General features: G+C 41.1%; 1 protein-coding gene, 1 long non-coding RNA gene and 1 pseudogene across 34 annotated transcripts in view; 1 reads left to right on the forward strand and 2 right to left on the reverse strand.

The window, feature by feature from the left end:
* Positions 1-21885, reverse strand: part of FBXL13 (F-box and leucine rich repeat protein 13) — a 277460-nt gene that overhangs the window by 171385 nt on the left and 84190 nt on the right. The window lies entirely within an intron of this gene.
* Positions 980-21183, forward strand: LOC103891178 (transcription factor NF-E4). 12 transcript variants are annotated; one of them, XR_008527166.1, is made up of 8 exons: positions 980-1501; positions 3607-3728; positions 3846-3947; positions 5119-5258; positions 6090-6218; positions 18441-18616; positions 20368-20566; positions 20709-21183. It is a non-coding gene; the product is annotated as a transcription factor NF-E4 (long non-coding RNA). The 12 variants fall into 12 exon arrangements; XR_010140899.1 differs by lacking the exon at positions 6090-6218; XR_002915694.2 differs by lacking the exon at positions 5119-5258.
* Positions 11885-11965, reverse strand: LOC112134544 (small nucleolar RNA U3; annotated as a pseudogene).

The following is a 21885-nucleotide window of genomic DNA, read 5'->3' on the forward strand; positions in this document are numbered from 1 at the left end:
ACTCCAGCCTGGGAGACACAGTAAGAATCCATCTCAAAAAAAAAAAAAAAAAATTTAAAGACACTTTGAGACATAGACTGAGAGTTTGCTTCCAATGGACCCTTCACAAAAGAACTTCTAAAGAACACTGAAATCAGAAGAAAGGCATGAAATGCAAATATAACAATGGGCAAAAAATCTAATGAGTATATGGGTAAAGCCATTAACTTCATAAAACAGTATCATGATGACAAACGTGGGGATAGAACAATAAGATGGAACAAAAACACTAGATAATAATAACACTCTAACACCAGAGACAGTAATCAAGAGTTAGTGTTCTAAATTTCAATTATTATTCAAGAAGAAAGTATAAATATTAATCTACTTTAGGCCTTATTAATAAATGTACACATTAAAAATATTTGAGTAACCAGTAAAATAGTAGAAATAGAATGGTTATCTTCTACAACATGTTGAAAATATTTAAAAGTAACCAGTAAAATCATAGAAATAGAATGTATATCATCTAAAACATGAAAGTAGAAAAAAGGGGGTAGATTTAAAAACTCAATAAATAGTACACTACTTGGTAATGGGTACACTAAAATCTGCTTTAATGTTTTCCCCCAATATTAATGTAGCTATCTATTTTCTTTTCTTACTTTTATTTTTAATTGACAAATAATAATTAAAATGCATTTATGGGTAAAATGTGATGTTTTGATTTATGTTTATAATGTGGAATGATTAAATCAGGTTAATAATTAAGAAATCACCACCTCACATAATTATCATTTTTGTGTGTGAAGAAAACATTTAAAATCTACTCTTCCAGGCACAGAAAGACAAATTCTCCATGATTTCACTTCTTTGTGAAATTTTAAAATGTTGGACTTATGGAAGTAAGGAGTAAAATGATGGTTATCAGCCTTCCTTTTATTTGTGTTCATTTTGTTTTTGAAAGATTCTCCCCAAGGCCTGAAAGCTTGAAGGAACGAGTAACTCCTCCCTTCTCAGGCCCAGTCCCAAGGCACAAGGCCACTTGTGCCAGCAGCGTGAGTCAGCAAGATAGCAGAAGCAGGAAGAGAGCCGGCCAGAAGACACCTACCCTGGCTGGAAGACACGTACCCCTGAAGATCGACAAACAGGCCATCTGGGTACCACATAGCGGTTACGTCAGACTGGGACATTTCCTGTTTACAGAAGACTATAAAACCCTGCCCCGTACTCATTTGGTGCTGGCGCCATTTTAGGCCTTAGCCTGCCTGCACCCAGGCGCTCATTAAAACAGCAGGTTGCTCCACACTGCCTCGTGTTGTCTGTTGGCACGCTCTCAGAGTCTGAATGGATACCAGAACCTTTCATCTGGTGCCGAAACCCAGGAGGGGCTCCGGTCCTCGTCCCCCATCGACCTACCCCTCCACCCCAGAAAGCAGGCCACAGCAGCTGGACAAAGAAAGCTCCTCAGCCTCCAGTTGCTTCTCTGCGCATGCACATCAGTCACTGATCTCACCTACTGGTAAGTTTCCCGGGAGCCCGGTTAACAGGGAAAAATCCACACAGCCTCTCTTGGTTTCTCTAGTTCAAAAATCCAACATTGGTCCAAGAAGGCTCCGACGTGTGCCAGGCACTCGCTGATCATCTGGTCTTAGAGGGACGCCTCTAACCCATTTGATCATGTTCCGGGAACGAAAAAGGCAGCGGTGACGATCGCTCCTTTCATCATCTCCCTCCACCATCCAGGATGGTCTCCTTTTTCCCTGTTTTCCCGAGCCTATCCTCAGTTATGGGAAACTCCCCATCCTCCATTCCAAAAAACAGCCGTCTAGGCTGCCTCATAAAAAACCTGTAAACCTGGCCAGGTGCGGTGGCTCATGCCTGTAATCCTAGCACTTTGCGAGGGTGAGGTGGGCGGATCACGAGGTCAGGAGATCAAGACCATCCTGGCTAACACGGTGAAACCCTGGCTCTACTAAAAATACAAAAAATTAGCCGGGCATAGTGGCAGGCACCTGTAGTCCCAGCTACTCAGGAGGCTGAAGCAGGAGAATGGTGTGAACCCGGGAGGCAGAGCTTGCAGTGAGCCAAGATCACACCACTGCACTCCAGCCTGGGCGACAAGAGTGAGAGTCCGTAAAAAAAAAAAAAACAAAAAAAAAAACCCTGCAAACCTTAGGCCTCAGGCAAGATAACCATCCTCGTCTTTTTTTGCAATTCAGACTGGCCACAATACGAATTGAATAATGGGTCCTAATGGCCCGCAAATGGAACATTCAATTTTACAATTTTAACTGATTTAAGCAATTATTGCTGATGACTGGAGAAGTGGGGAAAAACTCCTTATGTCCAGCCCTTTTTGCACTCAGATCACAACCCGACCTCTGTATCTTGCTCGCCTGTTCAAATCCTCCTCTATTCTCGCCACCCAGATCACCTTTCTCCTCCCAACTCCACATATTTTCCCCGTTAGATCCAGCAGACTGCTGTCCACTCCTCCCAGCCCCTGCCTCTCCCTCTCAACCATCTTCTTTAACCCCCCAAGCCTCCTCTTTATCTTCTCAGCTGCAATCTTCTCAGCCGTCATCTTCCCAGTCGCCATCTTCCCAATCAGCAGTATCCACTTCTTTTCCTACACTGTCCTCTCCTCAGGACAACTCTAGCATTGCCTGTACTCATTACTCATTCTCCTTCCTCACTGCCTTCTCCTGAAGCCTGTAAACCCATCCCACCACCTTACGCCCCTATCTATCCTCCACTGCCTATCAACTTAACCCTCCTTCCCCCTTCAAACCCTCAGCAGGAACCACTTCCAGGTTCTTCCTTCTCTCCCACCCATACTTGCTCAGGCGCCATCTTTGGCCCATGCCCCACCCTTACTTCAGCCCCTGTGCTAGAGTGCCCCCTTCAGAAAGTAGCAGGAACTGGAGGTATTGTTAAAGTTTATGTTCCCCTCTCCCTCAGTGATCTCTCTCAAATTAACAAAAGACTCGGTTCATTTCCAGAAGACCCTACCTCTTACGTTAGAGAGTTTCAGTACCTCACCCAGTCTTATGAACTAACTTGGCATGACCTCTACATTATCCTGTCTTCCACCCTCACCCCAGAAGACTGGGGCCATACCTGGACCCTAGCTCAGGCACATGCTGATACAATTCATCACCAAGCTCCTGCTCAGCCTACTGGTGCAAAGGCAGTCCCCAACCAGGACCCCCACTGGGATTATCAAGATGGGGCCTCTGGACGCTGCTGTTGAGACCACATGATTGTGTGCCTCCTTGCAGGACTGAAAAAGGCTGCCCATAAAGTGGTAAACCATGAAAAACTTTCAGAAATCACCCAAAGTCCTGACGAAAACCCAGCCCTTTTTATCTCTCGTTTAACTGAAGCCATGAGAAAATATACCAATCTAGACCTAGCCAGCCCAGAAGGAACCGATATTTTAAACCTTCAGTTCATCTCCCAATCCACCCCCGATATTCAGCGCCAGCTTCAAAAACTTGACGATGGCCCTCAAACCCCGCAACGAGACCTTCTTAATTTAGCCTTCAAAGTCTTTAACAATCGTGATGAGGAAAGTAAAAGGCAAAAACAGGCAGGGTTTCAAATGCTTGCCTCCTCCATCAGGGGCCCTGCAGGCCCATGGGGCCACAGCTCCACACAGAAGCCTCCTAGCAATCCACCTCCACCTGGCGCCTGCTTCAAGTACGGCAACGAAGGCCACTGGCCCACACAACGCCCAAACCCAGGTAAGCCCACCAGGCCATGCCCCCTCTGCGGAGGACCCCACTGGAAGTTAGACTGTGAGCGGCCCCTGCAAGGACCACCCCCATCCCTTCCTGAGCCAACCAAAACCTCCTACTCAGATCTCATCGGCCTTGCCGCTGAACACTGATGGTGCCTTGAAACAGATACCCCAGCAACTACCATCGCTTCATCCGAGCCAAGGGTAACCCTGATGGTGGCAGGTAGGCCAGTATGTTTTTAAAATTAATACCAGGGCAACCTATTCTGCTTTCCCTAATTTTTCAGGACCCACCCAGTCCTCCCAAGTCTCTATTGTGGGAGTTGATGAACAAGCCTCCAAATCCTGAGCTCCCCCCTCCACTTTTCTGCTCCCTGCACACCTTTTCCTTCACTCACTCTTTCTTAGTCCTGCCCTCATGCCCAACTCTGCTCCAAGGCATCCTTTCAAAACTCCCCACTGCTCTCCATTTCCACGTTCTCCATAGTACCCAACGCATCAACCCAGACCCCTCTGGGGCTTCTTTCTTCTACTCCAACCTCCCACCTTAAAACATGCAACCTTTCCTTATCCCCCATCTGTAGTTAGCCCCCATGTTTGGGGTAATTCCACACCCTCAGCCACAAAACACCACACTTCTGTCCGCATTACCCTTAAAGAGCCCACCCAGTTCCTATCACAGAAGCAGTATCCCATCCCCCAAGCAGCTCTCACAGGCCTAAAGCCTATCATTTCTCACCTCCTCGCCAGTCACCTACTCCACCCAACATACTCCCCTTTTAACACACCAATTCTACCTGTTAAAAAAACAGATGGAATTTATCACTTAGTCCAGGACCTCAGGCTTATTAACCAAGCTGTACTCCCAGTATGTCCAGTAGCTCCTAACCCATATACTTTACTTTCTGCAATTCCCTCCAATACCACCCATTTTTCTGTTCTAGACCTAAAGGATGGTTTTTTCACAATTCCTTTAAACCCTGATTCCCAAAACCTCTTTGCCTTTACGTGGGAAAACCCCAATGCCCACGGAGTCCCTGTGTATGATCACTTAAACAGAGAAAAACGATCCTTAAAGGTAGGAGGAAGCCAAAGATGGCAAGAGGACGAGTGGCCTCTGCAATGGATCATCAAATATTATGGTCCTGCCACTTGGGCGGAGGATGGTTCATGGGGTTATCGCACTCCCATATATATGCTAAATAGAATAATTAAGACTACAGGCTGTTCTAGAGATAATCAGTAACCAAACCGCCTCAGTCCTGGAAATGCTCGCACAACGACAAAAAAGTGCGTGGCAATTTATCAAAACAGGCTAGCACTAGACTACTTACTAGCAGAAGAGGGTGGAGTCTGTGTTAACTTTAATGTCTCCAATTGTTGTCTTAACATAGACGATAATGGAAAAGCAGTTCTAGAAATCGCTTCAAACATCAGAAAAGTAGCCCATGTACCAGTCCAAACCTGGAAAGGATGGGACCTGGCAAACATTCTAGGAGGATGGTTCTCTAATTTAGAAGGATTTAAAATGCTGGTAAGGACAGTAATCTTCATCATTGGGCTCCTCCTGTTTCTCCCCTGTGATAGCCCACTGATAATAAAAGCCATTAAAACTCTTGTTGAAACTACAGTTAACTATGTTTATTGAGGCACTATTCACAATAGCAAAGACTTGGAACCAAGCCAAATGTCCAACAATGATAGACTAGATTAAGAAAATGTGGCACATATACACCATGGAATACTATGCAGCCATTAAAAATGATGAGTTCATGTCCTTTGTAGAGACATGGATTAAGCTGGAAACCATCATTCTCAGCAAACTATCACAAGGACAAAAACCAAACACCGCATGTTCTCACTCATAGGTGGGAATTGAACAATGAGAACACATGGACACAGGAAGGGGAACATCACACACCAGGGCCTGTTGTGGGGTGGGGGGATGGGGGAGGGATAGCATTAGGAGATATACCTAATGTTAAACGACGAGTTAATGGGTGCAGCACGCCAACGTGGCACATGTGGCACATGTATACATATGTAACAAACCTGCACGTTGTGCACATGTACCCTAAAACTTAAAGTATAATAAAAAAAAAAAGAAACTACAGTTAACTGCCAGACAATCCAGACAATGCTCCTGCTACAATGACAAGATAGATACCAACCCGTCTCTCAAGAATATCCAAAAAATTAAGGTTTTCTTTTTCCAAGGTGCCCACGCCACCCCCTATGTCATGCCTAAAGTAGTTATTGAGAAAGTCACCCCTTTTCCCTTTTCTCTATAACCAAATAGAAAGGAATGAAGGATTCTCCCCAGGGCCTGAAAGCTTGAAGGAATGAATAACTCCTCCCTTCTCAGGCCCAGTCCCAAGGCGCAAGGCCACTTGTGCCAGCAGCGTGAGTCAGAAGCAGGAAGAGAGCCGGCCAGAAGACACCTACTCTGGCTGGAAGACACGTACCCCTGAAGATTGAGAAAGAGGCCATCCAGGTACCACATAGCAGTTACATCAGACTGGGACACTTCCTGTTTACAGGAGACTATAAAACCCCTGCCCCGTACTCATTTGGTGCTGACGCCATTTTAGGCCTCAGCCTGCCTGCACCCAGGCGCTCATTAAGACAGCGTTTTGTCTGTTGGCACAATCTCGGGGTTTGAACTGATACAAGAACCCTTCAGTTTTGCATTGCATTTTAGTTGGATTTTTAAAGTTTATCTCACAAAGAGGGTGACTACATAATAATTAAAGATAGCAATTCACTAGAGATTATAGCAATCCTAACTATGCAAGCATCTAATAACAAAGCCACAAAGTGACAAGGAGAATCTGACAAATCCACAATCATAATGAAAGATAATATCAAAACGATCTCAATACTTGATAGATCAATGCAAGGAAATGTCTTCAATTTCTCAGTGCTCCTGTAAAAAGCACTAGCCTCCAGAGGCATGGAAATCTACGTGATATAAAGATAGGTAATTTTACCCTTCACTTACTTTACAAACATTTTACTTTCCACATACAATTGAAATTAGATCTGTAGTTATTCGTAGACAAATAGTTATTTGTCTGACAAACAGTTAATTGCTCTGATCCAAAAGAATAATAAAACTTCTCTTACCTCCCCAAGAAAGTCAAATGGTCACAGCCTGGATTAGTCAAGATCCCAAGGTGTCAGGAAGATCCCTAATTTACATTTCAATAAGAAATGGGTCCCAGGACCTTGGAGACATGTCTAGGTCATAAAAGCTGGAGATGCTAGGGCTTACCTGGCCCTCGGAGAAATGCATTCTAAGAAGTCTTGCCTCTCTCTTTTACTTATAAATACCTTTGTGATTTTATTAGGTCCACCCAGCTAATCCAGGATAATCTCCCCATTTCAAAATTCTTGACTTAATCAAATCTGAGAAGACTCTTTTGTCATGTAAGGTAACATACTCACAGGTTCTGAGAACTGGGATATGGACATCTTTGTAGGGGGTGGGGTAATGTTCTACCTACCATACTATATGAGGGAATAATAAACACTAAATTTAAGACAGCAAATACCTCTGAGGGAGAAAAGAGAATGCAGTCATGGAGGCTTTAATTGTATGTTATATTTCTTTTTTTTTTTTTTTTTTTTTTTTGTTAAACATCTCCTTTAATTCTAAATTTTCTTGTTTCACAGAAAACTTCACAGTCAGAATTTCACAGGCAATTACACATTCACTAAGGTGATCTATCCAGGTGTTTTTAGGAATATTTATCAATTCCCTCTGATTCATATCATATAAGACAGGCTAAAGAGTTTTAAACTAAGCATATAAAGAGAGCTGATTACACTGAATTGCTTTTTCTATCAAGCTTCTTGTACTCTGAAAATCAGGTTCTGAAGTCTGAAAATAAATTAATTTTCAACAATTGAAGTAGGCTGAGAACTCTGTTGGTATAAATTATATTTATGTGACAGCCACCTCTGGCGCCATTTTATCCTTTTTTTTTTTGTTTTGTTTTGTTTTGTTTTTATTTTTTTATTTTTATTTTTATTTTTTTTTCTTTTATTATTATTATTATTATCATCATTATTATACTTTAGGTTTTATGGTACATGTGCGCAATGTGCAGGTAAGTTACATATGTATACATGTGCCATGCTGGTGCGCTGCACCCACCAACTTGTCATCTAGCATTAGGTATATCTCCCAATGCTATCCCTCCCCCCTCCCCCCACCCCACAACAGTCCCCGAAGTGTGATGTTCCCCTTCCTGTGTCCATGTGTTCTCATTGTTCAATTCCCACCTATGAGTGAGAATATGCGGTGTTTGGTTTTTTGTTCTTGCGATAGTTTACTGAGAATGATGATTTCCAGTTTCATCCATGTCCCTACAAAGGACGTGAACTCATCATTTTTTATGGCTGCATAGTATTCCATGGTGTATATGTGCCACATTTTCTTAATCCAGTCTATCATTGTTGGACATTTGGGTTGGTTCCAAGTCTTTGCTATTGTGAATAATGCGGCAATAAACATACGTGTGCATGTGTCTTTATAGCAGCATGATTTATAGTCCTTTGGGTATATACCCAGTAATGGGATGGCTGGGTCGAATGGAATTTGTAGTTCTAGATCCCTGAGGAATCGCCACACTGACTTCCACAAGGGTTGAACTAGTTTACAGTCCCACCAACAGTGTAAAAGTGTTCCTATTTCTCCACATCCTCTCCAGCACCTGTTGTTTCCTGACTTTTTAATGATTGCCATTCTAACTGGTGTGAGATGGTATCTCATTGTGGTTTTGATTTGCATTTCTCTGATGGCCAGTGATGGTGAGCATTTTTTCATGTGTTTTTTGGCTGCATAAATGTCTTCTTTTGAGAAGTGTCTGTTCATGTCCTTTGCCCACTTTTTGATGGGGTTGTTTGTTTTTTTCTTGTAAATTTGTTGGAGTTCATTGTAGATTCTGGATATTAGCCCTTTGTCAGATGAGTTGGTTGCGAAAATGTTCTCCCATTTTGTAGGTTGCCTGTTCACTCTGATGGTAGTTTCCTTTGCTGTGCAGAAGCTCTTGAGTTTAATTAGATCCCATTTGTCAATTTTGGCTTTTGTTGCCATTGCTTTTGGTGTTTTAGACATGAAGTCCTTGCCCATGCCTATGTCCTGAATGGTAATGCCTAGGTTTTCTTCTAGGGTTTTTATGGTTTTAGGTCTAACATTTAAGTCTTTAATCCATCTTGAATTGATTTTTGTATAAGGTGTAAGGAAGGGATCCAGTTTCAGCTTTCTACATATGGCTAGCCAGTTTTCCCAGCACCATTTATTAAATAGGGAATCCTCTCCCCATTTCTTGTTTTTGTCAGGTTTGTCAAAGATCAGATACTTGTAGATATGTGGCATTATTTCTGACGGCTCTGTTCTGTTCCATTGATCTATATCTCTGTTTTGGTACCAGTACCATGCTGTTTTGGTTACTGTAGCCTTGTAGTATAGTTTGAAGTCAGGTAGTGTGATGCCTCCAGCTTTGTTCTTTTGGCTTAGGATTGACTTGGCGATGCGGGCTCTTTTTTGGTTCCATATGAACTTTAAAGTAGTTTTTTCCAATTCTGTGAAGAAAGTCATTGGTAGCTTGATGGGGATGGCATTGAATCTGTAAATTACCTTGGGAAGGATGGCCATTTTCATGATATTGATTCTTCCTACCCATGAGCATGGAATGTTCTTCCATTTGTTTGTATCCTCTTTTATTTCCTTGAGCAGTGGTTTGTAGTTCTCCTTGAAGAGGTCTTTCACATCCCTTGTAAGTTGGATTCCTAGGTATTTTATTCTCTTTGAAGCAATTGTGAATGGGAGTTCACTCATGATTTGGCTCTCTGTTTGTCTGTTATTGATGTATAAGAATGCTTGTGATTTTTGCACGTTGATTTTGTATCCTGAGACTTTGCTGAAGTTGCTTATCAGCTTAAGGAGATTTTGGGCTGAGACAATGGGGTTTTCTAGATATACTATCATGTCATCTGCAAACAAGGACAATTTGACTTCCTCTTTTCCTAATTGAATACCCTTTATTTCCTTCTCCTGCCTAATTGCCCTGGCCAGAACTTCCAACACTATGTTGAATAGAAGTGGCGAGAGAGGGCATCCCTGTCTTGTGCCAGTTTTCAAAGGGAATGCTTCCAGTTTTTGCCCATTCAGTACGATATTGGCTGTGGGTTTGTCATAAATAGCTCTTATTATTTTGAGATACGTCCCATCAATTCCTAATTTATTGAGAGTTTTTAGCATGAAGGGTTGTTGAATTTTGTCAAAGGCCTTTTCTGCATCTATTGAGATAATCATGTGGTTTTTGTCTTTGGTTCTGTTTATATGCTGGATTACATTTATTGATTTGCGTATATTGAACCAGCCTTGCATCCCAGGGATGAAGCCCACTTGATCATGGTGGATAAGCTTTTTGATGTGCTGCTGGATTCTGTTTGCCAGTATCTTATTGAGGATTTTTGCATCAATGTTCATCAAGGATATTGGTCTAAAATTCTCTTTTTTTGTTGTGTCTCTGCCAGGCTTTGGTATCAGGATGATGCTGGCCTCATAAAATGAGTTAGGGAGGATTCCCTCTTTTTCTATTGATTGGAATAGTTTCAGAAGGAATGGTACCAGCTCCTCCTTGTACCTCTGGTAGAATTCGGCTGTGAACCCATCTGGTCCTGGACTTTTTTTGGTTGGTAAGCTATTGATTATTGTCACAATTTCAGCTCCTGTTATTGGTCTATTCAGAGATTCAACTTCTTCCTGGTTTAGTCTTGGGAGGGTGTATGTGTTGAGGAATTTATCCATTTCTTCTAGATTTTCTAGTTTATTTGCATAGAGGTGTTTGTAATATTCTCTGATGGTAGTTTCTATTTCTGTGGGATCGGTGGTGATATCCCCTTTATCATTTTTTATTGCATCTATTTGATTCTTCTCTCTTTTTTTCTTTATTAATCTTGCTAGCGGTCTATCAATTTTGTTGATCCTTTCAAAAAACCAGCTCCTGGATTCATTTATTTTTTGAAGGGTTTTTTGTGTCTCTATTTCCTTCAGTTCTGCTCTGATTTTAGTTATTTCTTGCCTTCTGCTAGCTTTTGAATGTGTTTGCTCTTGCTTTTCTAGTTCTTTTAATTGTGATGTTAGGGTGTCAATTTTGAATCTTTCCTGCTTTCTCTTGTGGGCATTTAGTGCTATAAATTTCCCTCTACACACTGCTTTGAATGCATCCCAGAGATTCTGGTATGTTGTGTCTTGGTTCTCGTTGGTTTCAAAGAACATCTTTATTTCTGCCTTCATTTCGTTATGTACCCAGTAGTCATTCAGGAGCAGGTTGTTCAGTTTCCACGTAGTTGAGCGGTTTTGAGTGACATTCTTAATCCTGAGTTCTAGCTTGATTGCACTGTGATCTGAGAGACAGTTTGTTACAATTTCTGTTCTTTTACATTTATTGAGGAGAGCTTTACTTCCAAGTATATGGTCAATTTTGGAATAGGTGTGGTGTGGTGCTGAAAAAAATGTATATTCTGTTGATTTGGGGTGGAGAGTTCTGTAGATGTCTATTAGGTCTGCTTGGTGCAGAGCTGAGTTCAATTCCTGGGTATCCTTGTTGACTTTCTGTCTCGTTGATCTGTCTAATGTTGACAGTGGGGTGTTAAAGTCTCCCATTATTAATGTGTGGGAGTCTAAGTCTCTTTGTAGGTCACTCAGGACTTGCTTTATGAATCTGGGTGCTCCTGTATTGGGTGCATATATATTTAGGATAGTTAGCTCTTCTTGTTGAATTAATCCCTTTACCATTATGTAATGGCCTTCTTTGTCTCTTTTGATCTTTGTTGGTTTAAAGTCTGTTTTGTCAGAGACTAGGATTGCAACCCCTGCCTTTTTTTGTTTTCCATTTGCTTGGTAGATCTTCCTCCATCCTTTTATTTTGAGCCTATGTGTGTCTCTGCACGTGAGATGGGTTTCCTGAATACAGCACACTGATGGGTCTTGAGTCTTTATCCAATTTGCCAGTCTGTGTCTTTTAATTGGAGCATTTAGTCCATTTACATTTAAAGTTAATATTGTTATGTGTGAATCTGATCCTGTCATTATGATGTTAGCTGGATATTTTTCTCGTTAGTTGATGCAGTCTCTTCCTAGTCTCGATGGTCTTTTCGGTGCTCTACACGTTCAGAGAAACTTCTCTAGTAACGAACTATAGAAATGATCCCTGAAAGTATAGTCTTTGTATGTTATATTTCTTAAGCTGGGTGGTGAGTGTACAGTTGCTCATTAAATTTCTTTGCATGCCTGAAATATTTTATTGAATAATCTCACTTTTTAATAAAAATACTTAGGAATAAATTTAACTAATTTAACTAAAAAGGTGAAAGATTAGTATACTGAAAATTACAAAACATTGCTGTAAAAAAATGTAAAAAGTCCTAAATAAATGGAAAGACATCCCATGTTCATGGATTGGAAGACATAATAATGATAACAGAAATTGAATCAGAATTTAAAATCTGCCTCTGAATAAACACCAAACAAACATGGGCCAAGAGTTTTATAAGAGTATTCTATCAAATATCCAAAGAACAGACCCTATGAACAATAAAAAGACTAAGATGTCAATACTACATAAAGTGATCTATAGATTCAATGTAATCCCTATAAAAATTTCAGTCTCTTTTTGCAAAAATGAAAAAACTGACCCTCAAATTTGCAGTAAGTGCAAGGAGTCCCAAGTAGCCAAAACAATTTTGAAAAAGAACAAAGTTGGAGGATTCACATTTCCTGATTTGAAAACTTACTACAAAGCTATAGTAATCAAAATATCAAGGTACAGGATAGACATATAGACCAGTGGAATAGAGCTGAGAGACCAGAAATAAATCCATACATCATGGCCAACTGATTTTCAACAAGGGTGGCAAAACATTCAATGGGGGAAAAAAAGTATTTTAAATAAATGGGGCTGGGATAACTGGATATCCAAATGTAAAAGAATGAGTTTGGACCCTCTACCTCACACCACATAGCAAAATGAAGTCAAAATGAGATAAATGACCTAAATATAAGAGCTAAAACCAGCTGGGCGCGGTGGCTCACGCCTGTAATCCCAGCACTTTGCAAGGCTGAGGTGGGCGAAACACGAGGTCAGGAGATTGAGACCATCCTGGCTAACACGGTGAAACCCCGGGTCTACTAAAAATACAAAGAATTAGCTGGGTGTGGTGGCAGGCACCTGCAGTCCCAGCTACTTGGGAGGCTGAGGCAGGAGAATGGCGTGAACCTGGGAGGCAGAGCTTACAGTGAGCCAAGATCGTGCCACTGCACTCCAGCCTGGTCGACAGAGCGAGACTCCATCTCAAAAAAAAAGAGCTAAAACCATAAACTCTTAGGAAAAAAATAGGGATAAATAAATCTTCATGACCCTGGGTTTAACAAAGAATATGACACCAAAAGCAAGAGCAACAAAGGAAAAACTAAATAAGAGTTCATCAAAATGAAAACCTTTTGTGTGTCAAAGAACATGATAAAGAAAGTAAAGACTTCACTTTTTGCCTGTATGTACTGGGAGGGCAAGAAAAATGCCAGCAATTAAATGAGTTGTTGAAATGGCCAACAAGCCTTGGAAAGGTATTATGTTGGGTCGGGTGGCCTGAAAGCTGTACTTGTAGTTTTGTACCTGTACTGTACTTGTAGGATATTTTTGAAGACAGAGGAAGTATTATAATTAGTCCTATGTTCAGAGAGGTAAAAGCAACTAGAAAAGAGAAGTGGCAGCACAGAAAAGTAGTAGAAATATAGAACCAATTTTCTGAGCATACAGAGAAAGAACAAATAACTTGTTTAAAAGGGTCCATTTTAATGTTCTTCCTTTTTATACTGGTAAATACTTTCTAGTCCAAGAAATCTGGCTCTGAATTTCCTAAAATTTTTACTTGTTCGATCTGTTCCCCTGTATGTACCCATCTCCCATTGCCTGCGCACCTTTCTTGTGCAAATGCCCCCCTTACCCACCTCTTTTTCTGGCATTCCACACAGGCCAGTCTCTCATCCCACAGACTTGTTCTCAAAGAAGACATACTTTCTCTAGAAGATAGTATCCTAAAGAGCATTCTCCTATTGTCTTAGTCCATTTGAGTTGCTAAAACTGAGTACTATAGACTGAGTAACTTATAAACAAGAGGATTTTATTTCTCACAGTGCTAGTGGCTGGAGGCCTAAGATAAAGTCTCCAGCAGATTCAGTGTCTGGTGAGAGCCCACTTCCTCGTTTATACACAGTCATTTCACTGTGTCCACACATGGCAGTAGAACCAAGGAGAATCTGGGATCTCTTTTATAAGGGCACTAATCCCATTCATGAGGGCTTTGCCCTCATGGCTTAATCATTTCCAAAGACATCACCTGCAAATACCATCACATTAGGGATTAGGTTCAACGTCTGAGTTTTGGGGGACATAAACATTCAGTCTATAGCAACTATGTTTCCCAAATTCCATTAAAAGCCAAAATATTATTTTGACTATACAGGTCCATATGGGTCTGTAATCCCAGCACTCTGCGAGGCCGAGGCGGGCAGATCATGAGGTCAATGCTGGGTTACAGCCAAGAATTCAAACACTGGATCCCGGGCACATATAGATACACTCTTCTTTTCCTCCACTGTGGAGTAGCAGTCCCACTTCTCCTTGATAGTTAGGGTCAATTACTCCACCCAACACAGTAATTTCCTTCTTTGCCTGTTGATTCAGGGGCATGAGGAGTTCATAGTGGTTGGGTGGCAGTCTTAACTTTTAGTTCAATAGAACTATCATTGTGCGTCCTGGTGTAAACATTCCTCCTTTTTGAACCAAAACCTCTAGGTTAGCAGCATAAGCTTATGGAAACAACAAAAAAAAAGTTTTTGCTAGTGGGTTACTAGGGGTAATAGTGAGTATGCCACTCCCATTTCCAACCCTTGATTCCTGGACCCAAGAATCTTGACTATGGGAGGAAGAGTATCATATATTGGACTGTGATTCAGAGTATATACAGATTCCTGGAGAACTCTGCCTCAGCCATGCAAGGTACTCCCCCACCATTGGCACTGGAATTGAGTCTTCCAAAGGCCACTTCACCATTCTATCAAACCAGCTACTTCAGAATAGTGGTAAAAACTACAGTGTAACTGTGTTCACTGTAAAAACCAGTGAATTCCAGGAGCATGGACCCATTGAGGCATTTCTTTCGCTGTGAAGTTTTCTAAATGGGAGTTCCTCTGCACAAGCTCTCTTGCCTGCCACCATGTAAGATGTCCTTTTGCTATTCTTTCATTTGCAACCATGATTGTGAGGCCTCCCCAGCCATGTGTAACTGTGAGTCCATTAAACTTCTTTCCTTTGTAAATTACCCACCCAGTCTCAGGTATGTCTTTATTAGCAGCATGAGAACAGACTAATACAAGCTTTAGAGCCCTTTCTAACTCCTTGTGCCAAAATATAAATGCAGAATCTCTGTTTAGAGAACTCATGTGAATAAACTCAGCCTCTTCCAACTTTATCTTCTTTCTACCATTATCCCATACCCTCATTATCCATTTCCACATATTTTTCAGATTTCAGTCTGTATAAATTAGAAAACTCAAGTAGTTTTTTTGGAGTGTAGTGCACTTTCTCATGGGCCACATTTTGTCCCACACCTTCAAGGGCCTGCTGGGACTTGAGTCTAATTATAAGACTAGAAGCAAAGAGGGGTGGTAGGGGTGAGTTCTAAGAAAAATCAATATTGTCTTGCTTGGCAACTGCCTCAGTGGAGGCCATTACAATTTCCTCATGCAGTGTAGCATTAACCACGTTCTGAGGTGGAGAAGCCACTAGCACTGGGAGTGGGGAGGCCACTTCCACTAGCAGTAGGATTGCCTTTTCCACTAGCAAAGAAGACTCACCAGAACTTAGAGGCTTGATGTCCTCAGTTTCATCAAGGTCTTCCCACAAGTCCCCATTCCAACTTATAGAAACCCATTCTGGTTTTCTTTTTTCCTTTTTTTTTTTTTTTTTTTTTTTTTTGAGTGGGGTCTCATTCTGTCACCCAGGCTGGAGTGCAGTGGTGTGATATCAGCTCACAGAAACCCCCACTTCCCAGGTTCAAGCAATTCTCTTGCCTCAGCCTCCAGAGTAGCTGGTTTTATAAGTGCCTACCACAATGCCCAGCTAATTTTTGTATTTTTAGCAGAGACGGGGTTTCACCATGTCGGCCGGGGCTGGTCTTAAACTCCTGACCTCAAGTGATCTGCCTGCTTTGGCCTCCCAAAGTGCTAGGATTACAGGCATGAGCCACGGCACCCAGCGAGAAACCCATTCTTTCCCAGTCAACGCCTTCACTTTATAGAGTATAAAAGTGGGTCACAGGATAAGATAACTGTAAAACTGGGTCACAGGATGAGATTCTGCATTTGATTTTCAGGAATCTCAGCCCTGTGGCTAAAGGAGATAAGACTCTCCCTCGGGGCACATGTGGAAGCTTTCAGTTATTTATGCAGTACTTGAGCTGGGAATTTGAATTCCTGAGCTCCTTCTTTTCTTTCAATACTTGGTTCGTGACATTAGGAGCAACAAGCCAACCTAATTATATTCATTTGATTTCCAGAAATGTTTGAGAGTATCATATGCACAATTATCAGCTCCTTGCTTCTTATAAGTGGTTGACTGGGAACATCCAATGGAGATATTTGGCATATCTCTATTGCCAGATAACACCGTGAAACATCAGTGCTCTTTTTAGCACTGAAAAAAGAGTCATTTGCATCTTTAAATCTGATCACATTAAAAAGCCAATTCTAGGAACCCAAAAACCAATTCTAAAAACACATCCTTAAAATTCTGTTCCTATAGAACCACCCTTGGTACCAAAATCTGTATTAGTCTGGGTTCTCCAGAGAAAAAGAACCAAGAAGATATATATAACTATCTGTCTATCTATTTATCTACCTATCCATCCATCCATCCATTAGATATATATTGAGAGAGAAAGATAATTACTTAAAGGAATTTTGGCTTATGCAATAATGAAGGCCAAGAAGTCCAAGACCTTCTGTTGGCAAACTGGAGACCCCAGAGAGCTGGTGGCATAGTTCCAGTACAAATCTGAGTCCAAAGGCAAGAGAAGATTGATGTCCCAGATCAAAGGCAGTTCATTTATTCTTGGGGCTTATATGATGTTTTATTTATTATAACTACTTAACTGATATTTTTTCAATGCTGTACTTTCAATAAGAAGGGAAAGAAAATAACAATTGTATGGAGATAGAAAAGGGATTTATATTTGTTGTGCACTTCTGCGTGCTAAGCATTTTATTTTAATTATTAGAAGAACCCTGCTATGTGCCAATTATTATCTTAATTTAAAGATGGGGGAATCTAACTGCATACCATTTTCTAGTTCTATCTGGGTTAGGGTTGCTTCCTTAAATACAGGATGCCCAATTAAATTTGTATTGCTGATAAAGAACAAATAAATTTTTTGTATTAGTATATGCCACATATTGCACAGGACATACTTACACTAAAAAATAACAACTTTATCTTAAATTCAAATTTAACTGGGAATCCTTTATTTTTATTTGCTAGTTCTGGCAACCCTACCCTTGATTGGGGTCCTGCATTGCTTGTGCTGGTCTCTCTCTCCTTTATCCCTGCAGACAGACCTTCACTCCTGACACCTGATCACCCAGTCTCTGATCACCTGCCTGTCACTAAGATCACCATGTGTTGATGGCTTCATACCCACACCACTGTGTTCTACCTATCTGCAGGATTCCCACCAGTTTAGAATTCTTTCATGCTTACCACCTGGCCAGCATGCATCTGGTGGAACCCCTGGAGTATATAGTCAAATTCTCTGTAGACCATGTCCTAGCACATCCAGCTATGTGACAGTCTGCACTTCATACTATCCAGAACCCATACCACCCTGGTGGCTATGCTTCTGAGTGAGCTTCCAACCAGCAAACAAACCACTCCACATTCCACATAATATAAGATATTGTGGGAAGGTACAAACTGTGGATAGATAACTAACAACCCATAGAAGCATGTTACAACTCAGGGGCAGCAGGAAGATCCCCAGAAAGGGGAAGTGAATGGGATTTGTGTTCAATACTTTTTTTCTACATGGATAAGGCTATATTCATGTTTATGAAATCAGTGAATTCCATAGAGCTGGAAGACATAGCTGACTCACTGAATATTGGAATCAGAACCAAAATCAACAAGATGAAATTGAACAGGAATAACAGAAACTGTTATGCTAAGGTTGAGATTAGCAGTGACATAAGGCAGAACATCCAGTCAGCAGTTCAGATAAAGACCTCAGAGTTTTGGTTCAACACAAGCTCAAGGATGGGCATTATCATATACTGGGGGAAAAAACAACATTTAGATTCAAACAAACCCAATCTCAAATGCTAATTTCACCACTACATTGCTATGACCCAAGCCTTTGTCTCATAAAATGTGCATACTCACTCATAAAATGGGTGAGTATCAACAAGATAACACATGTTGAGCATGTGTGAACAGTGCCTAGAATGCATGGGAGATACTCAGTAATCCACACCCCACATCCCTGGAACCTGGGACGATGCCCCCCCATCAATACATTTAGTAGGAGACATCATAGCACTTTCCAAATAATCTATTGAAACATTCATTTTTGCCTGTTCTCTTTACTTTAGGATGCCAGAAGAAATGGGAAGACATTAAGGTTTATGTGCTAATATTTGAGTCATTTCATGGCATTTACGTGGCAGAGCCAAAAGCTGAAGTTGACAACCATCAGAAGCCAAACCAACCCCACAAAATACCTAGCCTTCAAGAGAGAAATTGGACCAATCTATGAAAAATGTTGCTGGTGTGTAGGGATGGGGAGGTTGGAAAGTTGCTGAGACTTCGGGAAGGAATGGAGGCTCATGACAGATATTTGTGCCACATTCCCATGTAGACCTTCCTAAAATGTGGCAGGCCCTCTAATGGACACCATCAGAAAGCCATGGCAACTGATGATCAAAAGATCTGCCTTGAGGCCATGGTCCCTGCGCCCAAGCTGGGCTCAGAAATCATGGAGTCTCCCGCCTTCAAGGGACTGTATCGATTTAGGCAGTGAGCACAGCCACAGCCGCCCATGTGGATGTGGACTCAAGTCCAGTTCTCTTCATGGGTGCTTTGGCTGTGAGACACCTCTAAGACTCTTGCATAACCAAGCAGCAGGGGCAGAAGGATATTAGAATTGAATGTGATGATTGAGATTGAATTTACTGGTTAAATGGGTGGGGACATGCAGCAGATGGGCCTATTGTAAAGGAATAAATGTAACATTTATTTTCATCCAAGTACTAGGGAGTATATTTTTTTGTATGCTTTGTCAGAGATCAGTTGGTTGTAACTATTTAGCTTCATTTCTGTTTATCACACCATAATTCACAATTGCAAAGATATGGACCAAACTAAGTGCCCATCAATTAATGAGTAGATAAAGAAAATGTGATATACACACACACACACACACACACACCATACACACACATACATACCCACCATAGAATACTAAGCCATAAAAAATAATGTCTTTTGCAGCAATTTGGATGGAACTGGAGGCCATTATTCTAAGTGAAATAACTCAGGAAGGGAAAACCAAATACTGTACGTTCTCACTTGTAAGTGGGAGCTAAGCTATTGGTATTCAAAGGCATACAGAGTGGTATAATAGACACTGGAGACTCTGAAAGGGAAAGGGCGAGACAGGAGTGAGGAATAAAAAAATAGTGTACTACGTACACTATTCAGGTGACAGGTACCCTAAAATTTCAGATTTCACCAGTATATAATTCATCCATATAACCAGAAACCACATGTACCCCTAAAATTATTGAAATTTAAAAATTGTAAATAAAAATCCCACATGTATTAGGGAGTATAATTCACACTCTCTATGAAGTAAAAAGGGCTTATACAGTAGGGCAAACTCAACCCTACCACTGTGATTTAACCTAATTCCCCAAGTATCATTTATTTCATTTGCAAAACAGAAAAAAAAACATACCTCACAAAGATATGGGGAGGATTACATGAGATAACTAATAGCAAAAATCCAAGCATAGTTCTTAGGGTAGTGTGGATGCATTTTATATGAATTTGAATTTGGTGGATTTAAAATAGTGAAATAAAAACATAAGCCTCACTATATGGCAAAACTTGAAATAATGTGAAATCCCACTTTATATTTATTCCTAAATGAAAATGCATCTTGAGTGGGTATCATACACTAATCACTAATGGGACGTGGAGAATTTTTTTTAAAAGGAGAAGTCTGGGATGATTCCCACAATTCTAATTTGGATGACAAGTGATGACACCATTTACCAAGAAAGCCCAGGAATACAGAGGGGTGGGGAGTAGTCCCATAAGAGAGGTGGGGAAGTGATGGCTTCAAGCTGAACATGCTAGCGGGTAGATGCTGGGAAATATTCCAGTGGAGTTACCCAGCAGGCATTGTTAAATGACCTGGGTCTTAGAAGAGAGAGATGGCTGGAGATACACAGATTTGGCAATCGTGAGTAAACAGCATATAACTATAACCTAAAGCATGTATTTGAAATCACCCAGGGAGTGAAGATGGAATGAGAAGAACAGAGAAAGAATGACAGAGTCCTTACAAACACCATGATACAAGAAGGCAATGGGGATATGTTATCCTAAAAGAATCCTAAAAGAAGTGATCAAAAAGGCAAACAGAAAACCAGGTGGGAGTACTGTCACTGAGGATGAGTTTCCAGAGAGAATTAATGCTGAAGAAGTATTGCAGGTCAGTGGTCAGTCTAGCTAGCACTGCTTCAATGAGGGGTAAAGATAGGCTCAGGAATGTCCACTTTAAGGGGCAGGGAAGATACTTGCACTGGATGCTGCACTAATCAGATCACACTTGGAATATTTTTTTCTATCTCCAGACACTGCTGAGTATGAAGAACTAATTGGAGAAGGAAGCCATTGTATAGGAGATGCAGAGCAGCAGCAAAAATGGTAATGAAAATAGAAGATAAATTAGAAAATTTGGAAAAACCCAAACAGATCAGCCATATTGAAGGGAAAAAGAAAAACAAAACAAAGTGGGAGAGGGCAGAAATGTAGAACGGTGTACATTCTTTTAACCCCAAGAATGAATATAGCCAAGAACACAGTGGGGACTTAGGAGTCTCAGCACAGAGCATTCTCTACTCCCTACTGCTCAGGCAAAGAACTCTTTCATGATGCAGAACCAAAACTGGTGTAGAGTCTTAAATGACCTGGGTATCTCTATGTGGAAGAAAGTGCTTTCCATGTAAAAGGATTAACTTGAACCTGGGTGCTCAAGGGACACCCTAGGCTGCTTATCCCACTGATTCTGATCTGACTATGTTAAGTAATAAATCATGTGGTTACATATTCACGTTATCTTGTGTAGTTTTCTCTCACATTGCTACTTAAAGAGAAACCCCAGACATAATAATGAGGGAGCTCAGTATAAGAGTATGAAGAGATCCAGGCAAGCTATAACCTGGAGAGCTCCTTGTCCTTCAGAAGGTGAGACCACTCAGAATGAGGGAGAAAACATGGCCCAGCCCACTTTATGAGGAAGCTACAAACAAAGAATTCTTAGAAGACAGCAGCCAAGGGAGTAGCAGGGATGGGGACAGGGAGGGCTGAGACTAGAAACTCACAGAGGAACAAACAATTGAGTAAACTGGGAACAAGTAACCACAAAAGCACTAGAAAATAAAATGAAAGCTTTGCATGAATAATTGACAAATTTGATCTTCCTTGTGAATGCAGAAGAAGGAACTAGAAACAAAAGATAATGAGGAGGCCGCTTTCTCTGCTTTGATCTGAAGGACAACTTTCTAATTATCTAATCTTTCCCAAGACAGAACAGAATGCATCGCAAAGTCAACAGACTCTCCAGCACAGAAAATACTAGACCAAATGCTGGATAAACATTACCGCTAATGGAGATTTTTCATTGCCTTGGCCTCACATCTCTACCTAGAAACACTTTAGAAACACTGGGCCTCTCTCTCTCTCCCCCTCATATCTTCCCAGGAGAAGAGGAGGAGTGTTTGGGAGAAAGAACTAGGCTTGCAATTCAGC

Source organism: Pongo abelii, chromosome 6 (assembly GCF_028885655.2).
Source record: "Pongo abelii isolate AG06213 chromosome 6, NHGRI_mPonAbe1-v2.0_pri, whole genome shotgun sequence".
In the NCBI taxonomy this organism is placed as follows: domain Eukaryota; kingdom Metazoa; phylum Chordata; class Mammalia; order Primates; family Hominidae; genus Pongo; species Pongo abelii.